This window comes from Diabrotica virgifera, chromosome 1 (assembly GCF_917563875.1).
Source record: "Diabrotica virgifera virgifera chromosome 1, PGI_DIABVI_V3a".
Taxonomy (NCBI): Eukaryota; Metazoa; Arthropoda; class Insecta; order Coleoptera; family Chrysomelidae; genus Diabrotica; species Diabrotica virgifera.
In genome coordinates this window covers 266323543-266332817 of record NC_065443.1, presented here as the reverse complement: position 1 = coordinate 266332817, position 9275 = coordinate 266323543, and positions in this window count along the sequence as shown.

The following is a 9275-nucleotide window of genomic DNA, read 5'->3' as shown; positions in this document are numbered from 1 at the left end:
AAGAAATTGCAGTAGATACCTTCGTCAATGGGCTGAAAGATAATGAACTACAGAAAGCTTTACGACTAGCAAGGCCGAAAGTTTTAGATGAAGCACTTGCTATTGCCTTGGAACACGAAGCAGCTAGCCAAGCTTCACGAAACAATCGAGTAATAACCGTGGAAAAAGGCGATAAGAGAAAAGATGAACGTTTGGTGGAAATGGTACGGAGGGTGATTCGTGACACGATGCCGAAGAGACGCATGAAGAGGGCTGGAAGAGTTGGTTCAAATACAGATGCTTCCTCGATACGGCCATGCAGTGAAAGTTGTAATCACCGGCTTAAAGTAGATGAACAGCTTTGCCCCGTGAGACGAACCACCGTAATTAATGAGCAATGGCAGCCCCAACAGTTACAAGACGCCCAAGAATCCATGTATAAAAAGAGTATTGGATTGGATGCGGCAAGGTGAGAGACCTAGTTGGCAGAACATTAGTGCATGTAGTCCAGAAGTCGAGGCCTACTGGAGCCAATGGAATTGCCTGGTACTAAAAGATGATCTTCTGTACAGAACCTTTGAGAACGATGATGGTACAGAATCTAAGCTTCAGTTAATTGTACCTAAAAGTAAAGTGTCAGAAGTATTGCGTCAGTTGCATGACGGTACATCAGGTGGACACTTTGGTATTACGAAGACTCTGCAAAAGGTTCGAGAACGGTTCTATTGGGTGAACTGTAAAGATGATGTAAGAAGATGGTGCCGAAAATGTGAACCGTGTGCATCCGGTAATGGTCCGGTTGGTAAAAAGCGAGCACCCATGAGACAGTACAATGTTGGAAGTCCTATGGAAAGAGTAGCTATCGACATTGCAGGTCCATTTCCAGAAACCGATGCTGGAAATAAATACATCCTGGTAGCCATGGATTATTTTACAAAATGGACTGAGGCCTATGCATTACCAAATCAAGAAGCTGCTACCGTTGCAGAGGTACTTGTTAAAGAATTCTTTAGCCGATTTGGTGTTCCCTTGGAGATCCACTCCGACCAAGGGCGAAACTTTGAGTCAGCTCTTTTCCAAAACGTTTGTAAATTGATTGGTGCCAATAAGACCAGAACAACACCCCTGCATCCTCAATCAGATGGGATGGTCGAGAGGATGAACCGAACGATGGGTAAACACTTGTCCAAAGTTGTATCTGAACATCAGCGAGATTGGGACCAACACATTCATTTATTCCTGATGGCCTACCGCTCGGCCGTAAATGAAACTACAGGTCAAACACCAACCTGCCTGATGTTGGGTCGTGAAGTTCGGTTGCCCTGCGACCTAGAGTTTGGCTGCGGACCTTCCGAGGAACATGTTGCAGGCGAAGACTACGTTGACCGCCTGAAATTACGAATGAACAACATTCATGAACTTGCCCGACAACACATCCAGATAGCCAGTGACAGAATGAAAGATCAATATGATTCTCGATGCAAGAATGAAAGCTTCGAAGTAGGTGATCTTGTCTGGCTTTATAATCCGCAACGTCGTCGAGGCTTATGTCCTAAACTGCAAAGACAATGGGAAGGTCCATATGAAGTTAAAAAGAAAATAAATGACGTAATATATAGAATTAAGAAGTTGCCAAACGGTAAACCAAAAGTTATTCACATAAATCGTCTTGCACCATATGCTGGCTCAAATGAAACAGAAGAAGCACGAGTCGTCCAACAGGAGATGAAAGATGTCGCACAGCCAAGTTTTAATCAATTTATGTCAAATTACGCAGCGAGAAAGAGTGCTAGATTCGGCGTGACCACAGAAGTTCAGCAAGATCTGTTTGGTGTTCCAGAAAACGTCTCTCTGGCCCACTGTGTTGCCCAAGACCTCGAGATGACTAAAGGAATATCGTCCGTATTCAATAGAAAGTTCGGCCGCCTGGACGAGTTAAGAAATCAGCAGCCTAAAATTGGAAGAGTACTGCGATTGGAAGATGGTCCTCGATCTTTGCTGTATATGGTGACCAGAAAGTCTTATACGGACACGCCAAGCTACGAGAACATATGGCGTGCTCTAACTAATTTGAAGAAAATCGTGTGTAATTATGACATCAAAAATTTGGCTTTACCAAAAATAGGCCATGCAGTAGAAAATCTGGATTGGAAGATTGTGAGAAGCATGCTTGAAGTGGTCTTCAGAGGAACTGGTGTACAAATCACTGTGTGTTGCATGAACCCGAAGATGTCGTACCCTTCAAAGACAGTAGACTGTTATTTCTTCTTGAAGGGTGTATGCAGAGCTGGAGAGTCGTGTAGATTCCGCCATCCTGGGCCTTCATTTAGAGTTGCTGATCGAGACGCTCAGATCTTAAGAGGGGAGCAGTGTAGCGGAAGAGAAATCTTGGCCGATCCCCGTATAACAGTAAACACCTCGAGAATGACGTAATCGGATGTGCTAGGCCTCGCCGGAGAATTCTGGAAGGTACGTCACGTAGGCGGAACAAGCCGATAGCTCGAGATGGGAGTCGATTGTTCCAGAATAACAACTGGGTATAAATACGGGCATATTTTGTGAATAAGTTTAGTGTATAAGATAAATTCGTCTGTAACTTATATAAATAAAGTCGTATATAAATTACGAACCGCTAGTTTTATTGTAATTAGAAGTAATTACACTAGTCACGCTACAATATGTTGTGATTTTGATTCATTGATCTTTATTCGCCATTTCTTTGTCCACTTTTCAATATGCCTTTGAAGAGATTCGGTAGCTGTTGCGGGATTTTCATCTGTGACTAACATAGCTGTGTCATCTGCGAATGTTGTAGTCGTTACATTTTCGTTTGTTGGTATGTCGTGTGTAAATATTAAATATAATATAGGACCCAGAACACTACCTTGAGGGACTCCAGATCGTATAGGGTAGATTTTCGATGTATCTGCTTCATGCTTGACACGGTAGTACCTTTCTTCTAAATATGATTTTAGTATAGTAAACATTGAATCAGGAACGTTCATTTTTATTTTGAAGAGCAACCCTTCATGCCAGACTTTATCACAAGCCTGGCTGACGTCAAGAAAAAGTGCAGAACAGTACTTTTTTTCTTCAAAAGTTTTATTTACTATATCAACGACTCTATGAACTTGTTCTATTGTTGAATGCTTCTCTCTGAAACCAAACTGGTGATCCGGAAAAAGATTATTATCAGTTATTATCTTCATTAGCCTGGTCGCTAATAGCTTCTCAAATAGTTTAGCTAGTATCGGTAAGAGACTAATAGGACGATAAGAGGTATGTTCGTGAGGTGGTTTACCATGTTTATGGATCATTATTATATCAGCAATTTTCCATTGCGTTGGTACAATTTTCAGCCTTATTGCGGCGTTGAATAGTTGTGTTATCATAATTACACCTTTATCTGGTAACTCTTTTAAGATAGTTCCTGTTATAAGGTCATAGCCAGGAGCTTTTTTGGTTTTTAATCTATATTGAATAGTATTTTTTACATCTCTTTTTGTTACTGGTTTCATTTGCTCACTTGGCTGTTGGATTGTTGCTAGACTTTCATAGATAGCCTCATCTTCTTCAGCACTGACAGAGGGCAGAGGTTGAAAAACTTCTTCAAGATATTTTCCAAATGCCTCTGCTTTTTCTTGATCTGTTCTCGACCATGAGCCATCTGGATTTCTTAATGCTGGTATGTGTTTACTGGGTTGTTTTAATTTCCTGGTTGCCTTCCAAAGTGAATAATCGGTATCTGCTGTTGGTGTTAAATTTTGAAGATAATTTTCGATGTAGGAGTTTTTGTGCTGTAGTATTGTATTTTTCAGCTGCCTTGCGGCTCTATTGTAGTTCATTTTGTCTTGATGCTGCCTTGTGTTTTGCCATATCTTTCTTAGTCTCCTCTTTTCTTTAATTTGATTTCTTATATTAATAGGATTGTTTCTTTTATTCTGTGTATCTTTACATTTTGGAGTGGCATTCCAAGCAGCTTCTTGGAGAAGTGTAGCAAATTCATATACTGCCAATTCAAGTTCATCTTTTGTTTTGAGAGAAATATTAAGGTTTATTTTTTGATGTATTTCTTCCCTGAACTCATTCCAGTCAGTTTTATGATTGTGCAGTTTTGCTGGACGTTCCTTCTCAACAAATCTTGAATTTAGCGTCGCTATTACAGGGGTATGGTCTGAAGTAATTTCATAATTTGGTACAATATTTAGATAGCCTTCTCCAAAACCTTTGCTTACACCGAAAAATTGGAAGTAAAATCTTTAGTCGCGCATGGCGACCGCGCAATGTTCCCAGTCGCTTTTGCCCCACTCTCGCATTTCTAGTCGCGTAGAAACGTACGGGTTTTAACAAGGAAAACCCGCATCCACCACTGGTGAATTACCAATTGCGTACTGCGGGTATTACTTCTTGAGATCAAAGTGCCGACATAAAAAAAGTTTTACTGTCTCTGCAGGTCCAAAACCAGGTGTAATAATAGGTGGTTAAGCGTAACACTGGCCCTATTACATTCCTTGTATACCGTAGGCTCTAGAGATAGCAGTCTACCCTGCTATAATCCCAAAGCCGCGTTAGGCGTTAGCGATATAAAACGGGAGACTATTATTAAATAAAACTGAAAAACTACATCAATAACTTCTTAAAAATCATGGAAATCATATTATACAGCGAGGACGTTCGAGTCGGAATAAATTAATTTTCTCGAGAATGGGCGAATCTGGAGATAAATCCCGAAACAGGTCGATTTTTATTTTTAAATTAAAATTTTTTAACATATATATTATACTAGTGACGTCATCCATCTGGGCGTAATGACGTAATCGATGATTTTTTTAAATGAGAATATGAGTCGTGTGATAGCTCATTTCAAAGGGTATTCAATTCTCTATTCACTAATATAAACATTAACATAATTATTTAAACAGTGGACCCAAAAAAATCTTTTTTAATTACATTAATTGAGACATGCTAAATACATTTTACTGCTGTCAAAAAAAAAAAAGAAAAAAATATTAATTTGAAAACTAGGCATTTTCGCTTAAATTAAATATTCAAACTGCTAAGAGGCAAGTGGGTGGCAGCCTTAATATTGAATTTAAGCGAAAAATAATATTTATTAATCAAATAAACATGTTTTTCTGTTTTCGGACAACATTAAAATTTATTTCGAATTAAATAAATTACAGTAGAGCGTCGATAATCCGAACTAATTGGTACAGGAGTAGTTCGGATTATCAAATTGTTCGGATTATCGAACATATGTTCAAAATACATACAAAGCTCATAAACATAGTACATGTACATATGTATGATACGTTTTAGTTACAAGGAATAAAACACCTGCATAATAAACAAATATATTGTATGTATTTCTGCATAAACAAAACAAAAATCCGCGGTCATATTTTGCCCATATTGTCATATTAAATCCAAAAATTCGGTCCGCGATCATATTTTTTAATTTTATAAGTTTTTTTGCGTTCTGATTAGCGATCGTTCGGATTACTAGGGTTCGGATTATCGACGCTCTACTGTACATACATTCTTCTTTTTGTTTCAATTAATTTAATTGAAAATTAATTTTTTTGGACACCCTGTATAAATAATTATATTAACGTTTACATTACTAAATAGAGCATTGAATAACCTTTCAAATGAACTATCGCACACGCCCTATTCTTATTTAAAAAAATCATCGATTACGTCATCACATCCAGATGGATGACGTCACGAGTATGATAAAATAACAAAAAGTCATAATTTAAAAATAAAAATCGACCTGTCTCAGGATTTCTCTCCAAATTTTTTCATTCTCGAGATAATGAATTTATTCCAACTCAAACGTCCTCACTGTATAATATACAACTTAAAATACAATACAAAAATACAATATGTAATATGTTACAGTTCAAGTTGATTATCCAGTTGGAACCCTAAATCGGACATTTATCTAAAAATTTCAATGTTGCCAAGGTACGTAGATATTCTTTAAACATTGATTGATGAAATTCCGAAGAGTTTTTTGCAATAAAATATCGAAAACCCCTTTGTTTTTTTAATTGCTGATCAAGCGGGCGCGGCACTGTAGTATAAGTGAGGACGTTTGAGTTTGCATAAATTCATTATCTCGAGAATGGGCAAATTTCAAGAGAAATCCTCAGACAGGTCGATTTTTATTTTTGAATTAGGACTTTTTGGTATATATAATACTAGTGACGTCGTCCATCTGGGCGTGATGATGTAATCGATGATTTTTTTTAAATAAGAGTAGGGGTTGTGTGATAGCTCATTTGAAAGGTTATTTAATTCTCTATTCAGGAATATAAACATTAATATAATTAATTATACAGGGTGTACAAAAAATTTTTTTCTTCTATTTGTCAAATTTAATCAAAGTTAATTTAATAAAAAAAAATTTTTGTACACCCTGTATAAATAATTATGTTAATGTTTATACTAGTGAATAGAGAATTAAATAACCTTTCAAATGAGCTATCACACAACCCCTACTCTCATTTAAAAAAATCATCGATTACGTCATCACGCTCAGATGGATGACGTCACTAGTATTATATATATATATATGCCAAAAAGTCTTTATTTAAAAATAAAAGTCGACCTGTCTGAGGATTTCTCTTGAAATTTGCCCATTCTCGAGATAATGAATGTATGCCAACTCAAACGTCCTCACTTTAATACTACAGTGTCGCGCCCGCTTGATTAGCAATTAAAAAACAAAGGGGTTTCCGATATTGTATTGCAAAAAACTCTTTGGGATTTCATAAATCAATGTTTAAAGAATATCTACCTACCTTGGCAACTTTGAAATTTTTAGATAAATGTCCGATTTAGGGTTAAAAATGGTTGATTTCGCAATTTTCAAAATTTTCAATCGCTTATATAACAAAAACTATTAACTTAAGAGAAAAATCACTAAAGACCTTTTCTGTTTGGAATGATTGAAAAAACTTAAAAAAATTTGTTCGATGAAAAAAAAATAATTTTAGGAAAAACCCCTAATCTTTCCCCTCGCCTGGCAAGGTATTATGCTCTTCAGAATCGCCTGTCATTGTACACATTTCTTCTTAATGACTTACTCAAACACATACTTAAATTTAAACCTTACAGGAGAAAGTTTATTTTACCCTCTAAATTTGCACTTTTCGATTCACCTGGTAGATACACGTGCACCGCTGATGCCTGCCAGGTCATGGATTTTAGCCTTGGTGTGCTATGAATTATCACTCTACAAATTTCTAGCCTTACAGGACGACCGTTAGTCGGAGGGTTCACTAGCTCTTAGACTAATAACCATTCCGCGTCCGAGTACGCAGCTATCTGTCTCTGAGAACACAGGGCCCGGTTCCACCTGCCAACCAAACTGTGGCCAACTCCATGCTTTTCAGCAGCATTGGATTACATATGTAATCCAAAGTGGCGCAGCTAAAGGCTCCCTCAATATTTATAAAGAAGCCCAGGCTGTATTACTTCCGATCTAACTCTCGCTTCACCCTGTAGACAAGATGATGCAGGGCCATCTCACAATAGTTCTCAGCCTGGTAGGCGTATTAGCTTGTATGCAAAGGGCTTCCCCTAGGTGCTCCATCATGTATAAACTGGTCTCTCTAGAGCCTTTACTATTGTTCCTGTCATTTGAGCAGATTGTAAATTTAATTTTTCATTATCAATAAAAATATTAATAAGGAAGTTTACCCAGTATGTAAGTAAATAAAGATAACAAAAATAAATATAAAAACAGCAATACTTTACGTATACAGGGTGTAACGAAAATACAGGTCATAAATTTAATCACATATTCTGGGACCAAAAATAGTTTGATTGAACCTAACTTACCTTACTACAAATGTGCATGTAAAAAAAGTTAAAACCCTTTGAAGTTACAAAATGAAAATCGATTTTTTCCAATGTATCGAAAACTATTAAAGATTTTTTATTGAAAATGGACATATGGCATTCGTATGAAAGTAGCATCTTAAGAAAAAATTATAGTGAAATTTGGACACCCTATAAAAATTTTATGGGGGTTTAGTTCCTTTAAACCGCCCCAAACTTTTGTGTACGTTCCAATTAAATTATGATTGTAGTACCATTACTTAAACACAATATTTTTGAAACTTTTTTGGCTCTTAGTACTTTTTCGAAAAGTCAGTTTTTATCGAGATATTTTGAATATTTTTCAAATCCACCACATATTTGTATATGGTTAAGTACGATTATGGAGACTTGGTAATAATATGAAAATTTATGTATGATTTACATTTTTAGGTATATTTTGAACCGTATTAAAAAAGAAGCCATATCTCGATAAAAGTTGCCTTCTCGAAAAAATATAAAGAGGCAAAAAAGTTTTAAAAACATTTTGTTTAACTAATGGTATCACAGTAATAGTTTAATTGGAGCGTACACAAACATTTGCGAGGTTTAAAGGAACAAAAGCCCCATACAATTTTTATGTAAACATATTAAAAAAGAAGCCGCAACTCGATAAAAACTGCCTTTTAGAAAAAATACTGAGAGCCAAAAAAGCTTTACAAATATTGAATTTAACTAATGGTACCACAATAATAATTTAATTGGAACGTACAGAAAAGTTTGGGGGGTTTAAGGGAACAAAACCCCCATAAAATTTTTATGGGGAGCACAAATTTCACTATAATTTTTCTTTAAAATGCTCCTGCCATAAGAATGCCGCATATCCATTTTCAATAAAAAATCTCTAATAGTTTTCGATATATTCGAAAAAATCTATTTTCAGTTTGTATCTTCAAAGGGCTATAACTTTTTTTATGTGCATATTTGTACTAAGGTAAGTTAGGTTCATTCGAACTATTTTTGGTCCCAGAATATGTGATTTAAGTTATGACCTGTATTTTTGTTATAATTGTATAATAAGGAAAAAATGAGATTCCGATTAAATAAAGCATTTAGTATAATTTAAAAAATATTAAACATTAATTAATATTTTCTTTCTATCTGAAAGCTTTCTATCTGAGAGTTGAATCTTCATGTAAAACATTAGAGCTTAATCTCTAATGTGTGGTTTACCTCCATCGGGATATTTGATTTCAATTTGATGAAATATCTTCCTATTATTGTATTAGACCAGGTCATTTGGAATAAAATAAATTAATTTTTAAACATAGCACCTATCGACCAGCAACTTTTTGTATTGTGCTCGGGATGACGCCAGAATAAAAGTGTTTAATAGAAAAATGAGTGAAAATGGATAATTGCATTTACAGTGATAAAATGCATCCAAAAGTGATTAAATATGTCAA